Here is a 26,248-nt window from a genome sequence, read left to right as displayed (position 1 = left end):
ATTTATTTTTGCGTTGTAATATTGCTGTTGCAGCTGTACAAAAGAACAAGCTGAACCTTCGCCCTCCACCTTAGGAGCAAAATATGACTATTTGAAATATTTTTTTTTTTAGTTATTTTGTGTTAAAAAAAAAAAATGTTATTTTATGTTAAAATGTCACAGCTGTTCACTTTCTTCTGACTAATATCAGTGAAAATGTTTGAACCAGTGATCTCTCGATCTGATGTCGAAGCTATAGCTGTTAGAACTTTTAATAAGGCTTACTATTGTAATTATATGGCCCTTGTGTTTCAGTAGCCGTTCTTGAAAAATGGGACAAACAGCAGAAATATAACATAAATAGCAAGGTATTGAAGAGGAGGCAACCCTTCGTATACGGAATAATTTCCGTTCGGTTTGATATACGTATATGAAGGGGTTCCCCCCTGGTCTCTTTACGCTAAAATCACAAGACCGTCTAATTAGAATAAAAAGATCTTTTGAAAGTACCAAGAAAAAATTTAGCTTAAAGAGTGTGGTATTGACGATTGGATTAGCCCCCTAATATATTTAATTATTTCTGTTATTATAATTTTTTCATTTTCTTCCTTACTTTCAGTTGCATAAACGTTTTTTTTTTTTTTTTAATTTAATTTATGATAGTTTTTTAAATAATGCTGGGAAATCCGGTACCCCCTTCATGAAAAATTCCCATCCCCATGCAAAATTCCTCTATGGAAAGATCCTCCCATGTAAACCCCTCCCCCAGCCCCCCCCTACCAGAAAAAATCCACCCGGAAAATGTCTGTATCCTTCGCAATAACCTATACTATATGTAAACAATAGGCCCTGCCCCTCCCCCAGCCAATCCCGTTTTATAGAGTTTCGGTTATGAAGGAGGCTGTCCCCTCCTCAACGCCGCGCTCTTTACGCTAAATTTTTTTATTGTTTAAAAAAATAGCGTTGTGAGAAAGAGTCAAACTTTAGCGTAAAGAGCGAGGCGTTGAGAAGGGGACAGCCCCCTTCATATACGGAATAATTTCTGTTCGTTTTAAGTTTTGACGTCGCTCCTTAATTTCAGTTAAAAGAACTTGTTTTTTTTTATTTAATTTTTGAACGTTTTCGAATTAATGCAGGTTTTGATTTTGGCTCACCGTACATGAATAATTAAAAAAAAATTTGCATATTATATTTGGTTAAATGGCTTTCTCGAAACTTGTTTAATTTTATTTACGAACGTTTTTATTAGTAATAAATATACGTAACTTAGAATTAACTTACGTAACGAACTTCTATATTCATAAATTTTTAACACGTATATTAGGGGGTTCGCCCCCTAGTCAATACCCTGCTCTTTAAACTATAGTTCGAATTTTTTTTTCCAGTTCTTTAAAAATGACCTCTTAATCACAATCAGTTGATCAGTTGAAAAACTTGTTTTTTTTTATTTAATTCCTGATCTTTCTCTTTAATAATGCTGGGAAATCCGGCGCCCCCGTCCTAGCACTGTGCCTTCCCCCATGAAAACGTCCTTCATGGAAAGATCCTTCCACATAGCCCCCCCCCCGCGCCTTCCCCCACCTACCAGAAAAAATCTCCTCTGAAAAAGTCTGTATACCTCCCAATAACCAAAACTATATGTTAACATTGAGTAAAGTTCATAACTTTCAGCCCTCCCCTGGGGACTTTGGGGGATCAAGTCATCCTAAAAGACATTTTTATCATATTTTCGACCATGCTGAACAAAATGGCTATCTCAAAATTTTGATCGGGTGACTTTGGGAAAAAATGAGCGTGGGAGGGGGCCTAGTTGCCATCCATTTTTTTTGGTCAATTAAAAAGGGTACTATAACTTTTAATTTCCGTTCAAATGAGCCATCCAACGATATTTTAGGACCACTGGGTGAGTACTATTACCCCTTGGAAAAAAAACAAAAAAAAAACAAATAAACACGCATCCGTGATCATTCGTCTGGCAAAAAATGGAAAATTCCACATCTTTGTAGATAGGAGCTTGAAACCTCTGCGGTAGGGTTTTCTTATACGCTGAATATGATGGTGTGATTTTCATTAAGGTTCTATAACTGTTAGGGGGTCTTTCCACCTTTTTTCGAAAATCAGCCAAATTTTCTCAGGCACGTAACTTTTGATGGGTAAGATTAAACTTAATGAAACTTATATATTTGAAATCAGAATTAAAATCTGATTCTTTTGATGTATCTATTGGTATCAAAATCCCGTTTTTTAGAGTTTCGGTTACCATTGAGCCGGGTCGCTCCTTACTTACAGTTCGTTACCACGAACTGTTTGATAAAGCTTTTTCACTAATATTCCCAGCTGCAGTCCTAAATTTCTTGCCTAAGACACCATCAGCAACTTCACAAAGTGTTTTTTCTAAAATCATTCCAACCATCTTCCACATTGTCAAATTCTAAACTCTTAAAATTAGTATTCAACTGTTCCTGCAAAGTTTCTCTTAAATTCTCATGCTAGGGTCTGTCAACATCATAACTTTCCTGGAGGTAGTTACCATGGTCAAGAATAAGATAATAATAGACAAGAACTATCATTAAAAATATTTTTTTTTCTTTTTTTTACATAGATTTTGTCAGTTAAGTTAAAACATGCACCGTTATCTTCACCTGCAAGCGCGATGGCAATTGTCATGTATTTTTGTCAATATAAGATCTTGTCTTGAAGCGCGATGGCTAATTTACAAAATTTCATTCTCGGATTTAAAAATTCTGGTGCTAAAATTTTCAAGTGCTCAAATTGAGATGCTAAATATATTCAAGTGCAAACCTTTATTAGAGTCAAAATCTTCTGACTTAATTCATAGTCGAAATTACTGTATTTACTTTCCGTCATGTCGTAAATGAATATAAGCCCACATTTTTGCGTTTCTACGCTCTCTAATGCCACATCCAATTGATAAACCAAACCCTAAAAAACAATTAAAATAAGATAAATACACAAAACTGAAAATAAAAGATACCCCTTTTGTTTGGATACAGCATATAATAAAGAAGTTTCAAACCATCTAATGCAGACTTGCATAGCTTTATTTACCTAAACCTCCGAGTAGTAGAATTCGATATACAATCTAAGGCCATATTCAGGAGGGAGGGGTTAGAGGGGTTGACCCCTCCCTCCACTTGAATTTTTTTCCGACTCGTAAAATGTAACAAAAATGCATACAAACTAATGTTTGATGTGTTTTTTCAAGTTTTTTTTTTTTTTTAGAACCCAACCAATAAAAAAAACCAACCCCCGAACAAAATCTTGGCTACAACTTTGCTTCAATATACCAAACCAGAAGTATCCCTAAACCTCCGAGCCCATTCCGATCCATTCCCTTTCAATTTTATTTCTGGGTATTAAAGCCTCCCATATCCACGAAGCAGGCTTGTGCAGACTCAATACCAACACACAGAGAGACAGGGCACGCAAGGGATATGGACTGGTGCAAAAGACCCTCTTTCCAAGAGAATATTTACCGCTGGACCGTTTTTTAATTTAGCACAGCATTTCAACTTAAAATATATTAATTAAATTTCAATAACTAATCAATATTTTATCATTAAAATAGGCTTTCATTCGTCAATAACTTAAAAGGAACAACAATTATTCTGTAAATGAAGAGAGCTGCCATCTCCTCAAAATCTCACACTTCACGATAGAGTTTGAGTACTTTAAAGAAGCTTCTCTTGAAAAGCCTCTTGTGTTTCGAGAGTAGTCCTGAGAGAACTGGAACAAAAAAGTCAAAATTTAGCGTAAAGAGCAATATATTTAGGAGGGGGCAGCTCTACTTATGTACGCAGAATAACTTCGGTTCGTATTAAGTTTTAATGTTGTTCCCTACTTTCAGTCGAAAAAAACTTGGGGGAACTGAACACTTGCTTATAATTTTATCACGAATAAGAAGCTCAAACAGTTTACATAGTGTAGTCGACACAGTAATGGGCCTATATGAAGAGCACTGGGTGGGAGGCTTCCCTGGTTTGAGAATGGGTGTTATTACACCAATGCAAAAGGTATCCGGGACGATACCTCTGGTAACGATAATTTGGAATAATAATGATACATGTTCAAGAAGTTGTTCACTACCATAGAGTAAATGCTGGCCACAAATTTTATCGAAGCCTCTCAAAAATTTCTTTTTTAGCTTTTTCAGGCATTCACGTATTACACTTATATTAACTACCATGTTCTCTTTCGGTAGTTTTAGCATTTTCTCTAGCTCACTCCGGTAAGAATTCCGTAGCGCCTGGTCGGGACCTTTGAACTGATTGGTGAAGCAAGTATTCCAGGCCTCTTTTGTTAGAAGGGGGACCTCAGAGGTCGATTCTTTTGGCTTCACTAAATTCCGCCAATGGAGTTTGGGATCGGACTTGCTTTTCTTGCTGTATTCGTCAATTATGTCTCTACGGTGCTTAGACAAGGCTTTGGCAAAGGCACGTTTAGTATGATTCTTCACTTTCCAGACTTGCCCAGATCTTGGCTTACTACTGTCACACCATAGGCGAAACCAGAACCTCGCAGTCTGGCATGCTTCTGTTAAATTTAGGTTAGCGGACCATCCTCTAATTTCAGTGTTTACTCGAACTTTTCGAGATGGTACGGCTGCTGATTCGGCACACCAAAGGGCATGGCATATTGAGGCAGAGTAAATGTTCAACAGAAGTTTCTGCTCTTCAGCCGGGAGGTCACTGTTGGACATCAGTAGCGGGAAAGGGACTTGGATCTTTTCAAGAATGCTATTACACACTTGTTGATACTGCTGGATTGTAGCATCATCGAGCTTCCAATCTTGCACAACTTTGAACTTTGGAGCTGCGCTTTTTTTTACTTCAGAGAACGGGCAAGCGAAACTCAAGGATATAGGTTAGGTAAGTGATCGCTAAGTGTACCGCCCATTAGTACCGACACAGATTCGTCTTGGACATTGAATGATGTAACAACATGGTCGAGATTAGATACAGAGCCACTGTTATGACAATAACTGAAGTTTTTATCTTTATCCACAACCTTGAAGCCATCTGATAAGACTCCTAAAGCTATTTGTGTTCTAGGATTGTCAGTGTCAGTAAGGTTGCAGTTGAAGTCGCCGATAATTAAATAGTCGTGACCCGACTGCTTTATTCTCGACACACATTTAGCAAGTTTCTCACAGGATAGGTTGAATTTTCTCTCTGATCGATCATTCTTGTAATTAGTAGGAGGGTAAACACAGATTAGAACAAGACCATAGACGTCCACTGCGATAAAACTGTCTTGCTGCTCGACAAGTTTGGCGGAGATGTGATCTTTAATTACAGTAGCGATGCCTCCAGATGGCCTTCCCCTACCGCTTGATTTCGGTTCTCTAATAAAGAACCGATGCTTGTCAGAGAATTTGATACAGTCCAAGCTATCCTTGCCTAAGAAGTATTCTTGTATGCAAACTATGTCATGATCCATTACTGATACAAACATTTGTTTGTCACAAACATTATTGATAATTCCGTTGAAATTCATGTTTTCTTTTTTTAAATGTGAATAAGGAAAGAGGCATCTATAGAGACAATAGTATTCTATTTCTACAAATATAACTAATATTTTTTATTAAAATCTCACTAAAAAACTGTAAAATTAGTCTTTTATTGGCAGTTATTTTATTTTATTCCTAAATACAAAATTCTAGGCATTAACCTATTTAGTTGTTTATACTCGATATTTATTTCTTACCAACCTTTCAACTGGTCACCCTTTGAAATTGATTAAATTGGTAAGTTAGAATTGTATGCTCATAAAATATGTTTTCAGTGGATTTTCTCATGTGTTTTTTTATTTGCCCAGAGTTCAGAGTTTTTCATGCTTGAAAATCTTTAGTTTAGGCTATCACTTTCATTCATCAATATAGGATAAGGGCTGCTGTCAACTACCCAGTCTGTATAGCCTAAGTAATTCTTTCTAAATTTTTCTGTCCTAGCAAGGCCCAGGTCAATCCTTGGTAAATTTCTACCAAATCATATTATTGACTTACACATAAAGTGAATATAGGGTAAAAAACCAGAATCCAATTGAGCAAAATTATGTTAAATTAAAACCCTCAGATCTTGTTACCACAGAGGACTTGAGAAGGATTGGGTATATTAATGAATAGTTAAAAGTCTAAGCTATGCATCAATATGGTTATTATTACCTGCAGGGACCTCTTTTTGGAAATACCAATCTTATTTTGATGTATAAGCTATATCCTTTTGGTGTTTCACTTTTATTCATATATGAACAGAAAGCTGATTTCCTTTTGATTCTAGAAATATAACTTTTATTGCTTTATATTTATTCTATAAATCACAAATATTTAAATATAATTTTCTTTTCAATTGGTTTTCAAAACAGAGACCACAATTTCAATTTATGCTGGCAAATCTTTGGTGAAAATTTGACCAAGAAGGCAGGGTTCTTGTTACTACCCTCACATTGCTTCATATTGTACTAAAAAGGGGTGGTCCAAAAAACCATTGCTATCTTTCCTGAATGCCAAAGAAAAGTGGTCTTTCCCAAAAGGAGGTCTTTTTACCTTAGGCTATCAGACCAATCAATGCTTTTTTTTATGATTATTACGAATAGTGTACTAATTTATTTAGCAAATGTATTTCAGCCCCCCCCTATCTACGCCAAATCATGGTATAGGCTATATTTAAAGACCCGAGCCAGGAAGTGGGTGCCGCTATAAAGGGGGAGGGGGCTGAAATTCATTTCCAATAGAAATTAATATTATATTCATAATTAGCATAAAAAAATGCATCAAATGGTGTATTCACTTTATTCCTGACTCAATAATATGATTTGGTAGAAATTTATACCAATCCTTTTGCACTAGCCTCAAGGCCATACCCAGAGGGAGGGTTGTTTGGGTTTGAACCCTCCTCAAAATTTTTGTCTGACTTGTAAAAACAACAGAAATGGATATAAACAAAATTTTTTTTTTTGATTTTGGTTTTTTTTTACCCCCCCCCCACAAAAAAAAATCTTTGAATAAGACACCCTCCAAATAAAATCCTGGCTACCGCCTTGCTTAGCTTTGGCCTATTACTTCAGCCTAGACTGCGCTATATACTTTCATATGTTAAGCTACTATTTTTAGTTTTTCATTAAAACTAATAATAGCATTGCTACGGGGCTAAATATTTTGGTAATTTTGAAAGTATTTGAGAGCTTAGGCCTACATATATGAAAAAAAGTGGTAAAATTCTGCTTTAGCTACTTTTGGTTATCTTAGAAATGGGTTATGTTAAGAAAATAAATTTTTCAGAGATGGGTCTACAGGCTAAAGTAGCCTATGTCCTGGGAAGGTATTTTGAATTAGTCTACCTACCTTCACTCCTTCTCCCTCTAGAGGGTCCTGATCTTTGACAACTTTTAAAAATCTGTGTGTTATAAAAGTGAAATCTTGCAAAATAGATCTTCTGCCTAAATGAAAGTACAACAACATTGTTTTTAGCTTCACAACTTTGCTCAATCCCAATTTATAAGTTTTTAAAAATAGGCTATGCAAATACATTTCCTAAATTTTGACAAAAACAACATTGATGGGGCTTAAAATTTTACTCAAATAACAGGAACTGCATTTTCAGAACTAAAGCCAGAGAAACATAAACTGACTGAAAATCAAGGTAAAATGTTGTTTTTTCAAAATTTTAACAGGTAATAGACCTTTCATATAGGCAAATTTCAGGACCCTCTAGAGAAGGGGTAGAGATAGGCACTTCAAAATACCTTCCTGGAGCTTACTTTTGCCTGTAGACCCATCCCTGAAAGTTTTGTTTTCCTAATCTAACCCCTTCTAAAGATAGCCAAAAGTAGTTAAAGTAGAATTTTACTGTATTAAGGACACTAGACTACCATATAAGCTTGATTTTAAATTAGCCAACTATTCAGCTATCATTAGAGTTCTATACACCCTATACATTTTGCTAACTAGTTGGTTTTATAATCCTACTTATGTATAAACATGAGTTTAAAATTTACAATAAATCAGCTATCAATAGAGTTCTATATAAACTATAAAATTTGCTAACTAGTTGGCTATTAAGATTCCACTTTACTTTACTATTAAAATTCCCATTTACTATAAGGCAATTGTGAGACCTGTTCTTGATATTTGAAATTCCCTTGCTGTTTCTTCTTACAAAAGTGATATACAGCTGATTAAAGCTGTACAAAGAAGGGCCAGGAGGTGCATCTCTAGACTTGGCAAGAAACCATATAGTGAAAGGATACCTACCCTAAAACTCCCATCTTTGACTTTTGAATGCCAGCACAGTGATATGCCATTCATATATAAATATGTTGACCAACCCCAAAATAAGCTCTTTACTCAGTTACCCAACAAAAGACAAACAGAAAGTCACTCAGAGGCCTCTTGAGCTCAGAGGTAGCTGCAGAATAAGCCAAGACTTAAAGTCAAAGGGTCACCAATGATTGGAACTGTTTCAGTAAAGAGACCTTGTCTTCAACATCAGCCAAACTTTTCAAATCAACTTGACAAAGAATGAGAAGTCAAACCTTAAAAAATGAATAGAGCTGCCCATCATCTGTTTATATATAAAGGAGATGAGCTAGGATGCTGATACTGCTTGTCACGCCAGACCAACTCACATACTGTATTGGAAATTGATGCTGTGCAGCATTGTCTACTCTAAACTACAGAAGAATGGTCCCCTTGATCATACGTATCTGGGGTCACCGTTACCAAGTGGGCTTAAATTGCATCTCTCCTAGCGCACTCTTAGTCAGAAGGCGTGTCACTGGGCCATAAACACAGTCACAACCCTTTTTTTATATTTTGTGTAAAGTTTACCAAACAGATCCAACATTAGACCTTATTTTGCTCCAAAGTATGAATTAGAGTAGCAGTGTAGTTTATACAGAACTCAATTGATAGCTGCCTAGTTGGCTAATTTAAACTTAAGTTTATATATAAGCAGAATCTTAATAGCTAACTAGTTAGCTAGTTTTATAGTTTGTATAAAACTCAAGCTTATGTTTAAACATAAGCTTAATAGCCAACTTGTTAGATAATTCCATTATATGTTCAGAACTCTACTGATAGCTGACTAGTTTGCTAATTTAAACTCAAGTTTATGTATAAGTTGGATCCTAATAGCCAACTAGTTGGCTAATTCTATTAGCAGACTAGATGGCTTATTTGAACTCAAGTTTATATATAAGGGAGATCTTAATAGCCAGCTAGTTAGGTAATTCTGTAGTGTATATAGAATGTTATTAATGGCTGACTTGTTGGCTACTTTAAACTCAAGTTTATGTATAAGCAGAATCTTAATAGCCAACTAGTTAGCTAATTTTGTAGTTTACATAGAACTCTATTGATAGCTGACTAGGTGGCTAATTCAGACTGAAGTGCATACATCAGTGAAATCTAATAGCTAACTGGTTTGCTAATCTTAATATTATATAAATACAATGTCAGTCATTTTAGCCACCTAGCTGGCTAGAAAAATTTCTATATAAAAAGTTTGGCCAAAGGTTTTTTCTGTAAACTATGCTATTTTCTGTTAGCCATCTGTTGGTATCCCATTTCAGTTACTTCACAATTATTATAGGGCTTTGGCAGAATCAAGTTAGAGGTAAAGGTGTAGAATAGCAGCTTTCCAGAAGGAAAATCTTAATTAATTAAAGTTATTACTTATAAAATATTTATTTTGTTTTCCCTTTCAACAATTAATAAATAGCTTAAAGGTGCAGATCTAGAGCAAAATCTTGGAGTGGGGGGGGGGGGACAATCGTGTCAATGAGCAAAAGGCGGGCCAATGTGACAAAGGTGGCAATAATTGACCAAAATTTATTCTAAAAACGAAGAGTAAAAAAAAAGAAAAAAAAACTGGGGAAGAGGGCACCTCTTTGGCTTGGTGGGAATGGGTGGTTATATTAAAATTAAATATTTAGTTGGTATTTTGGTTAGGTTTTGTAGTTAGTTTAATGCAGTCTGAGCAGCCGCCTTCCATAATTCTTTGTTGTAGTTTTAGTTATTTTGTTAATAAAGTAATATATTTTCATCATACTTTGTTATATTTCATTAATTATTTGAAAAAAAGTACATTTTCTAAAGGGTTAAAGAGGTCGAGTCACAAGTTCAATCCTTAAAACGTACAGGGATTAGGAGGTACAGTTGGGTGGCTGCCGCCCCCCAAACCTACCACTTTTGCAGCCTTTAAATAAAAAAAAACAAGTTTTTTAAACTGAAAGTAAGGAGCAACATTAAAACTTAAAACAAACAGAAATTATTCCATATATGAAAGGGGCTGTCCCCTCCTTAATGCCTTGCTCTTTACGCTATAGTTTTTTATCGTTTAACAAAAATAGAGTTGTGAGAAAGTCAAACTTTAGTGTAAAGAGTGAGGCGTCGAGGAGGGGACAGCCCCTTTCATACATGGAATAATTTCTGTTTGTTTTAAGTTTTAATGTCGCTCCTTACTTTCAGTTTAAATTTTTTTTTATTTAAAGGCGGCAAAAGCAGGGGGTTTTGGGGGCAGCAGCCCCCCAACTGTGCCTCTTAATGCCTGTACGTTTTAAGGTTCAAATTTGTGACTCAGCCTCTTTAACTCTTTAGAAAACATAGTTTTTCAAATAATTTCTGCACGTTTTTGTATAGTTTGTTACTAATTATTGCTTGACTAACTGTTAGCTGATTGTGTCAGGAGTTAAAGTTGGGGGGCTTCCACCCCCCAAACCCCCTGCTTTTGAAGATTCTTGTGTTAAGGCTTTTAAACGTTTTAAGATTTTTGTTTTTTGACAAAAAAAAAACTTCTGGGAAAGAGCTGGAATTTTTGGAAGCTTGCAGTCAATCTTGTCAGGTTAAGAGGACTATTTTGATCTAATATTAATAATGAAATACTATGCCTTTAGGAATTTCAAAAATTAACATGGGCTCTTATAGGAAAACAAGGTTTTTGGTAAATGTAAATTTGGGGGATATTTTTTTTGATCTGAAAATATCAAAAGGCCCTAACAGGTCAAATTCTGCTTCGAATGAGTCCTCATTCACTCAGATCCGTTGCCAACTGTGGCCTGTAGGTGTGGCTGATAAAAAAAAAATTAATTTGATGAAAATTAAGTGGCTATATTTGTTTTTGGAAAACAGGGAAGGAGTGATCAGATTGAGCTGAAATTTTGAGGATAAGCTCCCAGGCCCTAGGAAAGCTTATCCTCTAAATTTCCTCTTATCCTCTAAATTCGACATGTTATTGCTTTTGAAGATTCTTGTGTTAAGGCTTTTAAAGGTTTTAAGATTTTCGTTTTTTGACAAAAAAAACTTCTGGGAAAGAGCTGGAATTTTTGGAAGCTTGCAGTCAGTCTTGTCAGGTTAAGAGGACTATTTTGATCTAATTTTAATAATGAAATACTATGCTTTTAGGAATTTCAAAAATTAACATGGGCTCTTATAGGAAAACAACCCCTTTCCTATTCCTAAAGCTTAGAGGATTGTATAGAAGACACATCTAGGTTTTATATTCTTAGCAAAAAACTTCATACTTTATCATAGGCAGCACAATAGCACTGCTTCAGACCAGGGTACTTGGTATAGAAGTTGTTGTAGAAACTCCAAAAGAGACTCATTTGATTGAAGATTGCTTGTTTTAGTCCCTTTTTTAATAGTCATAAGTGTTTGGAGGGCAACTAGCCCCCCCTCCATCCCCGTCATTTCCCCAAATACATCTAATCCAAATTTCGAAATAGCCATTTTGTTCAGGGTAGTTAAAAGGTCCAGTAATTATATCTTTGAAAATTAGGCATGTTATTGATTTTGAAGATTCTGGTGTTAAGGATTTTAAAGGTTTTAAGATTTTCGTTTTTTGACAAAAAAAAACTTCTGGGAAAGAGCTGGAATTTTTGGAAGCTTTCAGTCAGTCTTGTCAGGTTAAGAGGACTATTTTGATCTAGTTTTAATAATGAAATACTATGCCTTTAGGAATTTCAAAAATTAAAATGGGCTCTTAAAGGAAAACAAGGTTTTTGGTAAATGTAAATTTGGGGGATATTTTTTTTATCTGAAAGTATCAAAAGGCCCTAACAGGTCGAATTCCACTTCGAATGAGTCCTCATTCACCCAGATCGGTTGCCAACTGTGGCATGTAGGCGTGGCTGATAAAAAAAATAATTTGTTGAACATAAAGTGGCTATATTTGGTTTTTGGAAAACAGGGAAGGAGTGATCAGATTGAGCTGAAATTTTGAGGATAAGCTCCCAGGCCCTAGAAAAGCTTATCCTCAAAATTTCAGCCTGATTGGACAACGTTAAAGGGGGGCTCCTTGACATTAACCGAACTTCACTTCTTGACAGAACTTGAGTGTAGTGGCTATAAGACACAAGTACTGTTTTTTCTTTCTAATTCTGTTTTCTAACCAGTATATGCCCTGTAATGAATCTTAACCCTATTATACCCCTTTTTTTTATTCTTAAAGCTCAGAGGATTGTATAGAAGACAGATCTAGGTTTTATACTCTTAGCAAAAAACTTCATACTTTATCATAGGCAGCACAATAGCACTGCTTCAGACCAGGGTACTTGGTATAGAAGTTGTTGTAGAAACTCCAAAAGAGACTCATTTGATTGAAGATTGCTAGTTCTAGTCCCTTTTTTAATAGTCATAAGTGTTTGGAGGGCAACCAGCCCCCCCTCCAGGCCAGTCATTTCCCCAAATACATCTAATCCAAATTTTGAAATAGCCATTTTGTTCAGTGTAGTTAAAAGGTCCAGTAATTATGTCTTTGAAGATTAGGCCCCCCACAGCCCCCAGGCCAAGGGTTAAAAGTTCTGCCTTTGGGGCATATGTGATAAGAGGCCAGCTATTGCCCCCCCCCTTAGCCACACACACATGTTGTATTTTTCTGAAATGTAATTTTGAGATAGCTGCTTTATTGAAAATAGTTCCAAAGATCATATAACAAGGCTTTTAAACAAACCCCCCGCGCCTTGGGGCATGGGTTTTAATTTATCTCCTGGTGGACTTTAAATTTTTTATGAAAAGGGGGGGGGGGTAGTATAAACGTTATAGTAGGATAATTGTTTTGAAAATCGGAAGTTCTAGTTCCCTTTTAAGAGTATTGGAGGGTGACTAGCCCTCCCTCTACTACCCCTCTTTTCACCAAGCACGTCTGATTGAAATTTCGGGATAGCTGTTTTGTTCAAAATAGTCCAAAGAACGTGTAAAAGAACCCCCAACCCAAAGAACCCCCCAGAGCCATGGGGCTTGGGTTATAAGTTATGCCTTTGGGGCATATAAGGTTTTTATGGAATGGGTGGTTTTATAAACTTCAGATGGGGCTCATTTTATCTAAAATTTGAAGTTATATTGCCCTTTTTAAGAGTCAAAATGATTTGAGAGCAAACAGGTTTTGTATTTTTAATAAGAATTCCCAGTCCCCTTTTAATATTCACAGTCATCAGTGGGCATCTACCCCCCCCCCCAAAAAAAAAACACATTGGGTTTTCCCAAAGTGCTTCCAATATAAATTTTGATATTGCCATTTTATTAAAAATGCTCCAAAGATCACTCAACAAGGCTTTTGAGTTTGATACAAACCACCAGACCCTGGCGGCAAGGGTTGTAAGTTATATCTCAGGGGCATTTAAGGTTTTTGTGGAAGGGATGGTAATATTAACTTTAGCTCATTTGGTTGAAAATTGTAAGTTCTAGTTCCCTTTTAATTGTCAAAAGTGAATGGAGGGCCTCTAGCCCCCCCCCCCACCTACCCGTCTTTTAACCAAAAATATCTAATTAGAATTGTGAGAATGCCATTTTGTTCAAAATAGCTTAAATTGCAGCTAGGAGCAATCTAAGGATTTCTCCTTGTATAAATTAATTTTATGCAAGTATCACTGGTGACCAGGTGCTGCTCCATCTTTGATAGCATCTCAATTGAATTTACACTCTTTGGAGGACCACTCAGCATCTAGCCTTCATTTAGAAACATCAATGGATTCAGTACTAACAGTTTCATTAGATAATTTGTTCCAATTGTTCACAATACGTGTTGAGAAGAATTGAGTATGGACTCTAGATGTTGTAGACTGGAATGTTGAGGAATGTTGAGGGGATTGTGAGCTGAATCAAAACATGTTATGTGTATATGGGCTTAAAAGGGCTTAACTCGGGAATGGCTGAGTATACTAATTTGGAACTCTCAGGAAACGATAAGGGAGATGATCAATTAACCAAAAAGGCAATATTTGCATGCTACTACTACTACAACTACTGCTACTGCTAGTATCACTAAAACTACTACTTCTGTAGCAGATACTACCAAGGCAGAGGTTATTAAAATAAACATCTGAGCAAATATTGAGGAGAAAGTTGAACGAGATTAAAACATACTTTGTGTCTATAGGTTGCTGATACCAGCATATTTGCAATATTTTTGGAACAGCTTATTGTGTCAAGAGGAAACTTGAGAGCCATCATGATTGGGATGTTCAGTTGACCAAAAGACAAAATGTACCTGCTACTACTGGTATTAATACTGCTATTACTACTTTTACAACTACCAATAATATTACACTAGGGTAAAGGCACTGATGATTTGACTGTGCAATTTTGGAACCGCTGCCAAAATTTTCCTTCAATAAAGGATAACTCTGCTTAGTTGTGACTTGGAACACCATCTCTTAAAGCTTTCATTATATTTTGACAATGCAATACACCCAGATAAGAAAAGATTATTCAATTCAATCAGTCTCCTGATTTCAACACAAAATGTGCTTCCAACAATTTTTTAGCTATGTAAAGCTCTAACTGTCATTACTTGGTTATTTTTTGGCAAAAAATGTTGGGATCAGCACCAATGCATCAAGATACATCTGATCTTCTCTAAAATGTAGCCATACTGGCTTTTTCTTGATAAAATTAAGTTAAAATGGCTGCTAATATTATATTGATGAAACTATTCCAAGCATTGAAAATTCTTGTGTGATGTAGTGGAATACCAGACCAACTAAAAATGTTCCTTCAGCTGAATTCAAATGTAGATTTGGGCTTCTTTGATGAGATTAATTTCTTTTGAGAATATCTTGTAGTAACCTTAAATTGCAGCTAGGAGCAATCTAAGGATTTCTCCTTGTAGAGCTACAAGGAGAATGATGATTAATTGTATGCAAGAATCACCAGTGACCAGGTGCTGCTCCATCTTTGATAGCATCTCAATTGAATTTACACTCTTTGGAGGACCACTCAGCATCTAGCCTTCGTTGAGAAACATCAATGGATATAGCATTAACAGTTTCATTAGATAATTTGTTCCAATTGTTGACAATATGTGTTGAGAAGAATTGAGTATGGACTCTAGATGTTGCAGACTGCTTGCCAAGTTTTAGTTGATGACCTCTAGTTCTTGAATTGGTGCTAACAGAAGGGAATAATGCTGGGAGAATATTAGCCCTCAATAACTTGAAGGCTAAAATGGCATCCCCTCTATTTCTCCTGTTTACAAGTGTAGGGAGATTCAACTTTGATAGTCTTACAGGATAGGAAAGCTCTTGCATGCCAGGTTTTTTTTTTTAAATATGGAGAGGCAAACTTGTCAATTTTTCTCAAGACAGCAACAGGCTCTGTCAAAATATAGGTGACTCTATTGAGACTTCACTGAACATGTAAAACAGACAAGAAACAATTGGTGTTGAAATACAAGGGTCCTCTGACAAAAACATAGTTTCCTACACTGTAAGAATATCAAAGCTTAATCTCCCTCCGCTTGTTTACAGGAGAAATAGAGTGGATGCTATTTTAACCTTTAAGTTATTAAGGGCTAATATTCCGCCAACATTATTCCCTACTGTTGGTACCAATTCAATAATTAGAGGTCATCACCAGAAACTTGTCAAGTAGTCTACAATTGCTAAATTCTGTACTCAATTTTTCTCAATATGTATTGTCAATAATTGGAAAAAACTAGCTATTGAAACAGTTACCGCTGAATCTGGTGATCTTTTTAAACAAAGGCTAGATGATGAGTGGTCCTCCAGAGAATGTAAACTCAATTGGGATGACACCAAAGATGGAACAGCACCTGGTCACCTGTGAACCTGCAGACAACTAGTCTTCATTCTAGAGCTCTACAAGGATAATTCCTTAGGTTGCTCCTGGCTGAAATTTAAGTTAATAATATTTCTCATGAAAAAAAAACATTAAAGAAGGTTGTTTTTTTTTAATTTTAGTTTTACTGATTTGATGCTAGATTTCTCCATCATGCAAGGAACTGCTGATCAGCCTCATGCTATGTTTGTTTTTAATCATTTGAATTGGTTGATTACAACACCTTAATTCATTTATCATTGAATAAGTTTTAAGTACACCCTCTCTTAGTAAATTTTAAACGTGTTTTATTTCAAATAGATCCCAAGCTGTAAAATACAAAGTATTCTCTCTGGGCCCCTCCTTAATTAATGTGGAAGTCCGATCCCACCCAAAATGCTAATGAAACATTTTAAACCCCTTGATGTCACAAACTTCTAATAATCTTAAGTATGCCATGCATATTTCAAGAAATCTAGACGTACCAGACAAAGAATAGTAAAAACTAAAACTTTTTGAAGTTGATGAAACTGTTTGATTGACTTTAAAATGTCCAAAAGTTGAGAGTACTTTAATTGTGAAGAATGAAGAAATCTTTACTGGACCATTAAAGGTGAGACAAAATGAGTCATTCCAGATAGCATTTATAAGGAGACCTGTATCACACTATTATATCACACATCATAATATAGAGACCTAGGTCACACAATTACACTCCATAGGATTATCCAATTTTGTCCCTATACTTGAGGCAATTTTTTCAGTTTTGTGCTTCCACTATCTGAATAGTATTTTATACATTTACACATTTAAAAAAGTTGAAGAGAAACAAAGAAATAAAGTGAAAATAATGTGAAATAAATTGTGAAATAAAGTGAAACATGTTGAATCCAACTGGATCTGTCCACAAGTATTCCCCAAGTATTTTGACACATGTCAAATTGGGTTCTGACTTGCATCAAAAACAGGTAACTTTTTTGTTCTGTCAAATTTGTAGGTGAAAATGCTCCAATATAACCTTTACCCTATTTACCCTATATCATTGGTACCTTTACCCTATTACTTCTACTGCTGTTCCTACTACTATGATACTAGTAAAAGTAAGGCTGTGCATATGAAGGTGAAAATTTGACAGAATATTGAGGGGGAACTTGAACTAAATCAAAACACACTATGTCCATGCAGATTGTCAAAAGGGCATATTTCAAGAATAGATATGGGTATTAAGCTGGAACTATTGGAGAATCAAACAGTTTGTGGTAATAAACTATAAGTAATGAGTGACCCGGCTCAATAATAACCAGAACTCTAAAAAATGGAATTTTCATATCACTAAATGCATTAGAAGAATCAGATTTTTATGCTGATTTAAAATATATAAGTTTCATCAAGGTTAATCTTACGCATCAAAGGTTACATGCCTGAGAAAATTTGCCTTATTTTAGAAAAAACTGGAAAACAACCCCTAAGTCATAGAACTTTAATGAAAATCACACCATCAGATTCAGCATATCAGAGAACCCTACTAGAGAGGTTTCAAGCTCCTATCTGCAAAAATTGAAATTTAGTATTATTTGCCAGAAGATCATGAAAGATCATAAATGTGTGTTTATTTTTTTTTTATTTCTTTTTATTTTCCCAGGGGTGATCATATTGATCCAGTAGTCTTAGAATATCGGGAGAGGGTTCATTTGAACAGAAATTAAAATTTCTAGTGCCCTTTTTAAGTGACCAAAAAAATTGGAGGGCAACTTGGGCCCCTCCAACGCTCATTTTTTCCCGAAGCCACCCAATCAAATTTTGAGATAGCCATTTTGTTCAGCATAGTCGAAAATCTAATTAATATGTCTTTGAGGATGACTTAATCCCCCAGAGTTCCTGGGAGAAGGGCTACAAGTTATAAACTTTGCCCATTGTTTACATATAGTATTGGTTATTGGGAAGTATGCCGGCGTTTTCAGGAGAAATTTTTTTTCTAGTGGGGGGGTGGGGGGGGAGTTTGGATTATGGAGGAGGATCTTTACATGTATAATAATTTCTCAGCATTATTTAAAAAAGATCAGAAATTAAATAAAAAAAGAAGTTTTGAACTAAATCAAAACACACTATGTCCATGCAGATTGTCAAAAGGGCATATTTCAAGAATAGATATGGGTATTAAGCTGGAACTATTGGAGAATCAAACAGTTTGTGGTAACAAACTATAAGTAAGGAGTGACCCGGCTCAATAATAACCAAAACTCTAAAAAACGGAATTTTGATACCATTAGATGCATCAGAAGAATCAAATTTTATGCTGATTTAAAATATATAAGTTTCATCAAGTTTAGTCTTACCCATCAAAACTTACATACCTGAGAAAATTTGCCTTATTTTAGAAAAAACTGGGAAACAACCCCTAAGTCATAGAACTTTAATGAAAATCACACCATCGGATTCAGCATATCAGAGAACCCTACTAGAGAAGTTTCAAGCTCCTATCTGCAAAAATTGAAGTTTTGTATTATTTGCCAGAAGATCATGAAAGATCATGGATGTGTGTTTATTTATTTATTTATTTTTATTTTTTTTTATTTTCCCAGGGGTGATCATATTGATCCAGTAGTCTTAGAATATCGGGAGAGGGTTCATTTGAACAGAAATTAAAAGTTCTAGTGCCCTTTTTAAGTGACCAAAAAATTGGAGGGCAACTTGGGCCCCTCCAACGCTCATTTTTTCCCGAAGGCACCCAATCAAATTTTGAGATAGCCATTTTGTTCAGCATAGTCGAAAATCTAATTAATATGTCTTTGAGGATGACTTAATCCCCCACAGTTCCTGGGAGAAGGGCTACAAGTTATAAACTTTGCCCATTGTTTACCTATAGTATTGGTTATTGGGAAGGATACTGGTGTTTTCAGGAGAAATTTTTTTCTAGTGGGGGATTGGGGTTGGAGTAGGGATTCTGGAGGAGGATCTTTACAAGGAGGATAATTTATATGAAGGGGCCCCAGATTTCCCAGCATTATTTAAAAAACGATCAGAAATTGAATAAAAAAACAAGTTTTTTCAACTGAAAGTAAGGAGCAACATTAAAACTTAAAATGAACAGAAATTATTATTTATATGGGGGAGGTCGCCCCCCAGTCGATACATTGCTTTTTACGCTAAAGTTTTTAATACTTTCAAAAGAGTTATCTATTCTAATTAACCAGCCTTTGTGATTCAGGGGTTTGTGATTTGAATAAAATTCGAACTTTAGCATAAAGAGCAAGGTACTGACTAGGGAGCAAAATCCCTAATATACATAATAAAAACATACGAATATAGAAATTCGTTACGTAAGTTAATTATTAAGTTACATCAGAACAAAATTTCAAGAAAGCCAATTAGCCAAAGAGGGAAAATTAACATGTGAATTTTGTTTTAATTATTCATGTATGGTGAGCCAAAATCAAAGCTGCATTAATTAAAAAACTTTCAGAAATTAACTAAAAAAATGTTTTTTTAACTGAAAGTAAGGAGCGACATTAAAAAAAAAAAACAGAAATTATTCCATATATGAAAGGGACTGTCCCCCCTCAACGCCTTGCTCTTTATACTGAAGTTTTTTATTTTTTTAAAAAATATAGTTGTAAGACAGAGTCAAACTTTAGTGTAAAGATTGAGGCGTTGAGGAGGGGACTGCCCCTTTCATATAAGGAATAGTTTCTGTTTTGTTTTAAGTTTAAATGTTGGTCCTTGATTTCAGTTAAAAAAACTAGTTTTTTTTAGCTAATACTTAAAGGGGACCAATTGACAAAAATGTAATACAAACATACCACTACTAACACTGCTAGTGCTTCTACTAAACTACTGCTTCAATAGCAACAGCTTGTCAAGGCTTATAGTATTAAGATGAAAAGGGGGTCAAAAGTGCACATCAGCAATATTTTTGGAATGGCTTACTGTGTCAAGGTGAAACTTCCAGGGCATCATGAAAAGGATGTTCAACCTGAAGTCTATGAAGATAAAAATTTAGAGAATATTGATGGCAAATTCAAACTAACAAAAGGCACGATGTGCATGTAGATTGTCAAATGAGCATATCTTCAGAATTGTTTTATGTATTAAGTTAGAACTCTCAGAGAATGCTTAAAGTGGAAGATCAATTGACCAAAAGGCAATATGTGCACACTACTACTAATACTACAACCGCTGTTATATTTACTAGTTTTACTACTATTAGTGTTGCTTCAACTACTATTTCTATTGCAACTACTTGTAAGGCTAAGAGCATTAAGATGAAAATTTCAAGAAGTATATAAATATATAGGTTATCAAAAGGACATTTCAACAATGTTATAGCAATGGCTAACTCTATTTAGTTGAGTACTAATACTACTGCTGTGACTACCAATACAACTATACCTAAGGGTATGAAGGCGAAGTTTTTTAGGGGTAGGGTAATCTGAATCAAAACATGCCATCAGTATACAGCTTGTCAAAAGGGCATACTAGCAATATTTTAATGTCAGTTTATTAATTATGTTCTTCTTTCATAACGTCTTTTAGTAGTTCCTCTTCTAGTGTACAGGCAGTACAGTATTTTAATGTTTCTAATAAATAGCAAAGTTACCCTGTTATGTAAGGATGTGTCCAAATCTGCTTATTTGAGTCATTTTGTTGGCTTTTCACATTTCTTTGCTTTATTTTTACACATATTTTATTACGTTTAAAAAAAAAACTATTATTATTTATAAAAATCTATTGAGTAAATAAAAAAGGAAAAAGACCTTACCTTAGACCTCCAGTGCCTCTCGAGTCACACAGGGCATTAGTGAGTAGCCTCCAATCTACCCTCAAGTGGGCTGCTGTGTTGATGTCCCCCTCACTTGGGGATAAGATTTGTCTGGAGGCTCTTCTGTCGCTTTTGCATCTTCTATGGAGCACGGAAAAAGAAGGTTGTTACAATTAGACAAATTTTAAATTTGCAGATCTAAATTGTACCCAAATTTTACTCTTAATCCTAAGTGTCTGTAAAAAAATCACAGAAATTCCAGCCCCCTGCAAAAAAATCGGATTGGCCATACTGGAACAAGGCACAAATTGTCAGAACAGGCAGATTATAGGACAGTATAGGAAGAAATTTATTTAGTAAAAAATTATCAAAAAATATCTAAAACAATCTGAAAATCTAAAGATCTAAACATAAGCTAAAACAATTTATTTCTTTCTTAAAAAAAAGCAATGAAAAAATCTGAAAATAAATCTAAAAATCTAAACATGATCTAAAAAAAAAAATTGTTTCTTTCCTAACATAAGAAAAAATGAAAAGAATCTAAACATAAATATAAAAATCTAAACATAATTTAAAAAAAACTTCTTTCTTTCTTACATATAATGTTTATGCCACTGTAGTAAGAAAATGGACTGGGCAACCTGATTTATTAGAGGAGAGAATACCTTCAGAGATGTTGGCACAAGTTTTACAGTGGCTCTTATTGGGTAGGAAGCTTGGCTGGTGCTCCCTTATCCTATTTATAGATGTATAAGCCAATTAACAGTAGAAGTTATTCTCCTTTGCTATTATAGTGCTTAGGATATTAAAGGAATCTAGGCACAAGAATATTTGTCACCTAATTTGTCCTGAAATAAGACTATTCTATCATGAGGATGTATCTGCTCTCTGTTTCTTCTTTATTGAATGCCCTGTTACTTATTCATGCCTCTTTTTCTCTGTTTTATTTTAGGACAAGATAAATAATGGTAAATGCAACTGATCAGTCTATTTCTATGCCTTCAAACTAAACTATCATGGAAAAAAAAGAGTTTAAATTCTTTTAAAATACAGAAAAAAATTCCATATGAAGAAATAAATAATATTTCAGGAGGACTGGCCTTCTGCGGAATCCACCATAAGAACTATAAAGAAGATAAAAAAGCGGGAAACCTTCAACACTGCACATGTCTATTGTTCGAATTAACTGGTGAAATAGAACTAAAATCGAGTTATTTTCAACCCTTGTACATTAGAGAAGATGTAGAAAATCAGGAACAATTCAACAATAAAATAGCAAAACGAGTGGAGAGTAAATATGGCTTTGATGCAGTCATTGACATCCAAGGGTGTGATATTGCGTCTGGAATTTCCAGAGAAACTAAAAATGACGAATCTTCGTCGAAAATTCAAGAATACAAAAAAACATGTTCAATTGAATATGATTTTTTTCCAATTGGCATATTTCATCTTCCAACAGAGAAGAGAAAACTAAAAGAATCAGTAAAAAAATAACTGCAAAAGCTAGAAAGTATCGAAGACTCACGGGTATTCATGGGGAAATAAGTTTCACATATTCCTGCCCTCGATAATATATATCCAAATTCGGGTTTAAATTTAAGCCACAAATCGTCAAAAACAAATTAAAATACTTACCATATTGAAAAAACAAAAGAAAATAAAACGTCACTCTTTGCATGAGTAAAAAAAATTTTTAATGCAAAATCAAATTACGCAAAAGAACACATGAAAACTCAGGAAGAAGAACATGAAGAGATATACGTCCAAAACAATAAAATTTCATAAATGTGTTTGGGAATATTAGTCCTCACGTAATGAGTTTTTGGAAATGGTCCAAAAATCTGCGGAGAAGGGATGTATAATTTCTCGAGAACAAAAATTGATTGAAGTATGGAAATTGATACTTCCAGATTTTCCGGATGCAGCGTATATATTAGAACAGAGCTGGAAGTTAAGGTGTCACTATCCTTCAAGGAGCTGTCCAAAATGTGGAATGATAATGCATGAGGAGTGGTGTGACAATTTTTATAACGAGCCATTAAAATAAGCAAATCTGGAGAATTAGTAGTAGTAGTAGTAGTTGTTGGTGTAGTTGAAGTTTATCTGCTTTAGTTTATTTTCGTTTCGTTTATTTAAGCTAATTTCTATTCACTTGAAGTTTTAATTTCAGTCGCCATGTTTCATAGAAAAAGTATATTTTTTATACTTAACTTATTAATAAGAACAATATCACCCAAACATAAGAGATTTGTGACATAATCATATAGGTACTGTTAGGATAATGGAAAAAAATAAGACAAATACTTAGTTAAATGAGGGGTCTTCTGTTTATATAAGAATTAACAAAAGAAAACTTTTTCCACAAAATAAGTTTTTCAAAGAAAAGTAAAGAACTCTGTTAAACCAAAAATGAGCAAAAATAAAGTCAAATAATCTACCATGCTTGAAACTACCACAAATCAGCGTCAATCAATTAATTAAACCCAAAACGAACAGAAATTACAATAAATAACCGAGTCAAACTCAAAACGAGTAGAAATTAGCATGATTTTGGCTCAAAACCACTGTGCCCTCTTAAGGCCAGAACATAAGTTGCACTTTACTTAATAAATATGAATGCTTTTACTTTTAAAACTTTATTTAATCAAATAATATTAATATTTTGATTGCTAAATATCAGTATATTTAGGCTATACTAAACTTAAAATGTACATTCATTTGTATTTTTTTCAATAAAGAGCAAATTATGTTCTGGCCTTGGAAAGGCATAGGGATTTTGAGCCCAACTCGTTAATTTCTGCTCGTTTTGAGTTTGACTCGGTTATTTATTGTAATTTGTGTTTGTTTCGGGTTTCATTTATTTATCGATGCTGATTTATGGTAGTTTCAAGCTTGGTAGATTGTTTGATTTTATTTTTGCTCATTTTTGGTTTAATGGAGTTCTTTACTTTTCATTGAAATATCTATTTTCTGGAAAAGATTTTTTTAATTAATTTCTGTTCGTTTTATATTGACTGAGTCATTTCAGAAAAAAAGAAAATAATACTTTAAATCTTTTCATTCTTTTAAGACTTATAGTTTTGCCTGCTATTTGTATGATGGAGAAAAATTTTCAGCAATTTTTAGCAGCATACACCCTTTTAAAAATCTGGACACAAATAGTAGTGTCTAAATCAGTTTCATACCTCCTCTAGCCTAGTGAACGATCAGAAAGAAACCCCACGATCAGTTTTAACAGGTGTCCTCTGACAACATACTGTAAAGTTTCTTCAGTAGGCTACTATGCCATTCTCTATTAAAAGCTTTAGAAATGTCGAATGACAATAACCTGAAGTTATGTCCTTTTGCTTGAATTTTGATCCACTCTTAGTGTTTAGCCCATTTAGTTCCACTCCTAGTGTTTAGCGCATACGCAGTCTTAAAACGCTACGTCTGTCCAGCCCTTTGGATTCTCTTTCCAAACTCAGCAAGCTTAGCTAAAGCAAGCATCAGTCATGCAGCATATGAATGGACGCAAAATATAACGTCTTAACTAAAGAAACGTCTTAGACCAAATTAAATAAAAAAAAAAAACAAGTTTTTTAAACTGAAAGTAAGGAGCGACATTAAAACTTAAAACGAACAGAAATTATTCTGTATATGAAAGGGGCTGTCCCCTCCTCAACGCCTCGCTCTTTACGCTAAATTTTTTTATTGTTTTAAGAAATAAAGTTGTGAGACAGAGTCAAACTTTTTTTTAATCAGCTGAATACTAAAATGAAAAGCAGGTTGTCTCCGAGTAGGATGGGAGGATTTCCTAAGGAAAATTTTAAGAGAAAATGAGAACATCTTGGGAAGGTGTAAAGAGGGAGACTTTAATAGATTGGGATGGAGGAGGAGCATTCGTAGCTGTGTTGGCCTCAGGTAGCTAGGTGCTGTTGTAAGTTTTTAGAAGTAATACTTAAAAATATTGCCATTTATACGTTTTAAATGGTTATCAATTCGTTAAGAGAGGACGGCGCGGTCTTTTAATACCTCCTATATTTACTATCAAAGAAGTTTTGTCTATCAAACTTAATTCTCATAATTTTATTTTATATTCAATGTTAATTAATTCTACGAATGGAAACTTTTTGGGTCTAGGCTTCCAACAAATCTCTGTAACAATCCTCTAAGATTTTTCTTTTATTTATGCCTTTTTGCATTTTTAAAATTCCCCCTTTCCTCGCACAAATAAGTTATGCATACGTGCTTGCTTGCAGTCCATGCTTTCTGAGGCTGTAGGGCCTTTTACGATATTTTGTAATAAATAGATTAATATATTATTTTGCATATCTGATCAACACGTAAATCACTGGATGTAATATATATTGCGAAACGAAATTGCAGAAGTGTTTGCTCACTATCAAAGGAAATTGGTCTATCAACCTCAATGCTCTTGATTTTTTTTTTTCTAGTGTTTAACTAACGTGTACGAAGGGAAACTTTTTGGAACTCGGCTCCCCACAAATCTCAGTAACAATACTCTAAGACGTTTCTTATATTTATGCTTTTTTGCATTTTTTGAATTGCCCCCTTTCCTCGCACCAAAACGTTTTGCATACGTGCTTTACGGTATCTTTTAAGAAATAAACTGACATATTATTTTACATCTAATCGACAAGTAAATCACTAAATTTAATACATATTTTGAAATATATTTCGCAATATATATCAATGTTCAACTAAAATCAGTTCGAGTGATGTACTTTTGGTTCCTGAAATACCTACTTTATTTGCCTCGATCTTACCGTAATCATGCCATTGTTCGTAAATACGATGCTACGGATTTTTCAATGTCATTAAAGAGATTAAATACTGTTTTAGCTGATAATGCTGTTTTTTTCTCTATGCTGTTTCCACCCGTTAATCCGATTGTTTTTGCCATTAATGGTTGTGCATTATATTTGTTGTTTCAACACTTTTTGTTGTTTTGTAGCGGGTTAAAAATAAATTATTATTATTAGTATAAATGCTGTTGCATAAGTATTTAAAAGACATGATAACAAAGAAAGATATGTTGTATCTCTTTTTATTATATTGTTAACGTTTTAATGTATAGATAGGAGTCATCATACCTCTGGTATAAAACATAAAGTCACACCCGTGTATATTGAATGTATATAACAAAATAGAAATGTGCAAGAACAAAAGCAATGACATATTCGCATAATTTAAGTAAAATTATATATATATATATATATATATATATATATATATATATATATATATATATATATATATATATATATATATATATATATATATATATATATATATATATATATATATATATATATATATATATATATATATATATATATATATATATATATATATATATATATATATATATATATATATATATATATATATATATATATATATATATATATATATATATATATATATATATA

At 34.2% G+C, this 26,248-nt stretch overlaps 1 protein-coding gene across 1 annotated transcript in view; it reads left to right on the top strand.

Annotated features, from left to right (window-relative positions):
* The window catches only part of LOC148943258 (uncharacterized), a 746,113-nt gene that overhangs the window by 316,940 nt on the left and 402,925 nt on the right, over nucleotides 1–26,248 (top strand). The gene's annotated exons all lie outside the window — the stretch shown is intronic.

The sequence above is a fragment of the Artemia sp. Qi Xiang Cuo genome, chromosome 15 (assembly GCF_049724085.1).
Source record: "Artemia sp. Qi Xiang Cuo chromosome 15, ASM4972408v1, whole genome shotgun sequence".
Lineage (NCBI taxonomy): Eukaryota > Metazoa > Arthropoda > Branchiopoda > Anostraca > Artemiidae > Artemia > Artemia sp. Qi Xiang Cuo.
Note: the sequence above shows the minus strand (reverse complement) of the source record. Positions and strands in the feature narration are given on the sequence as shown.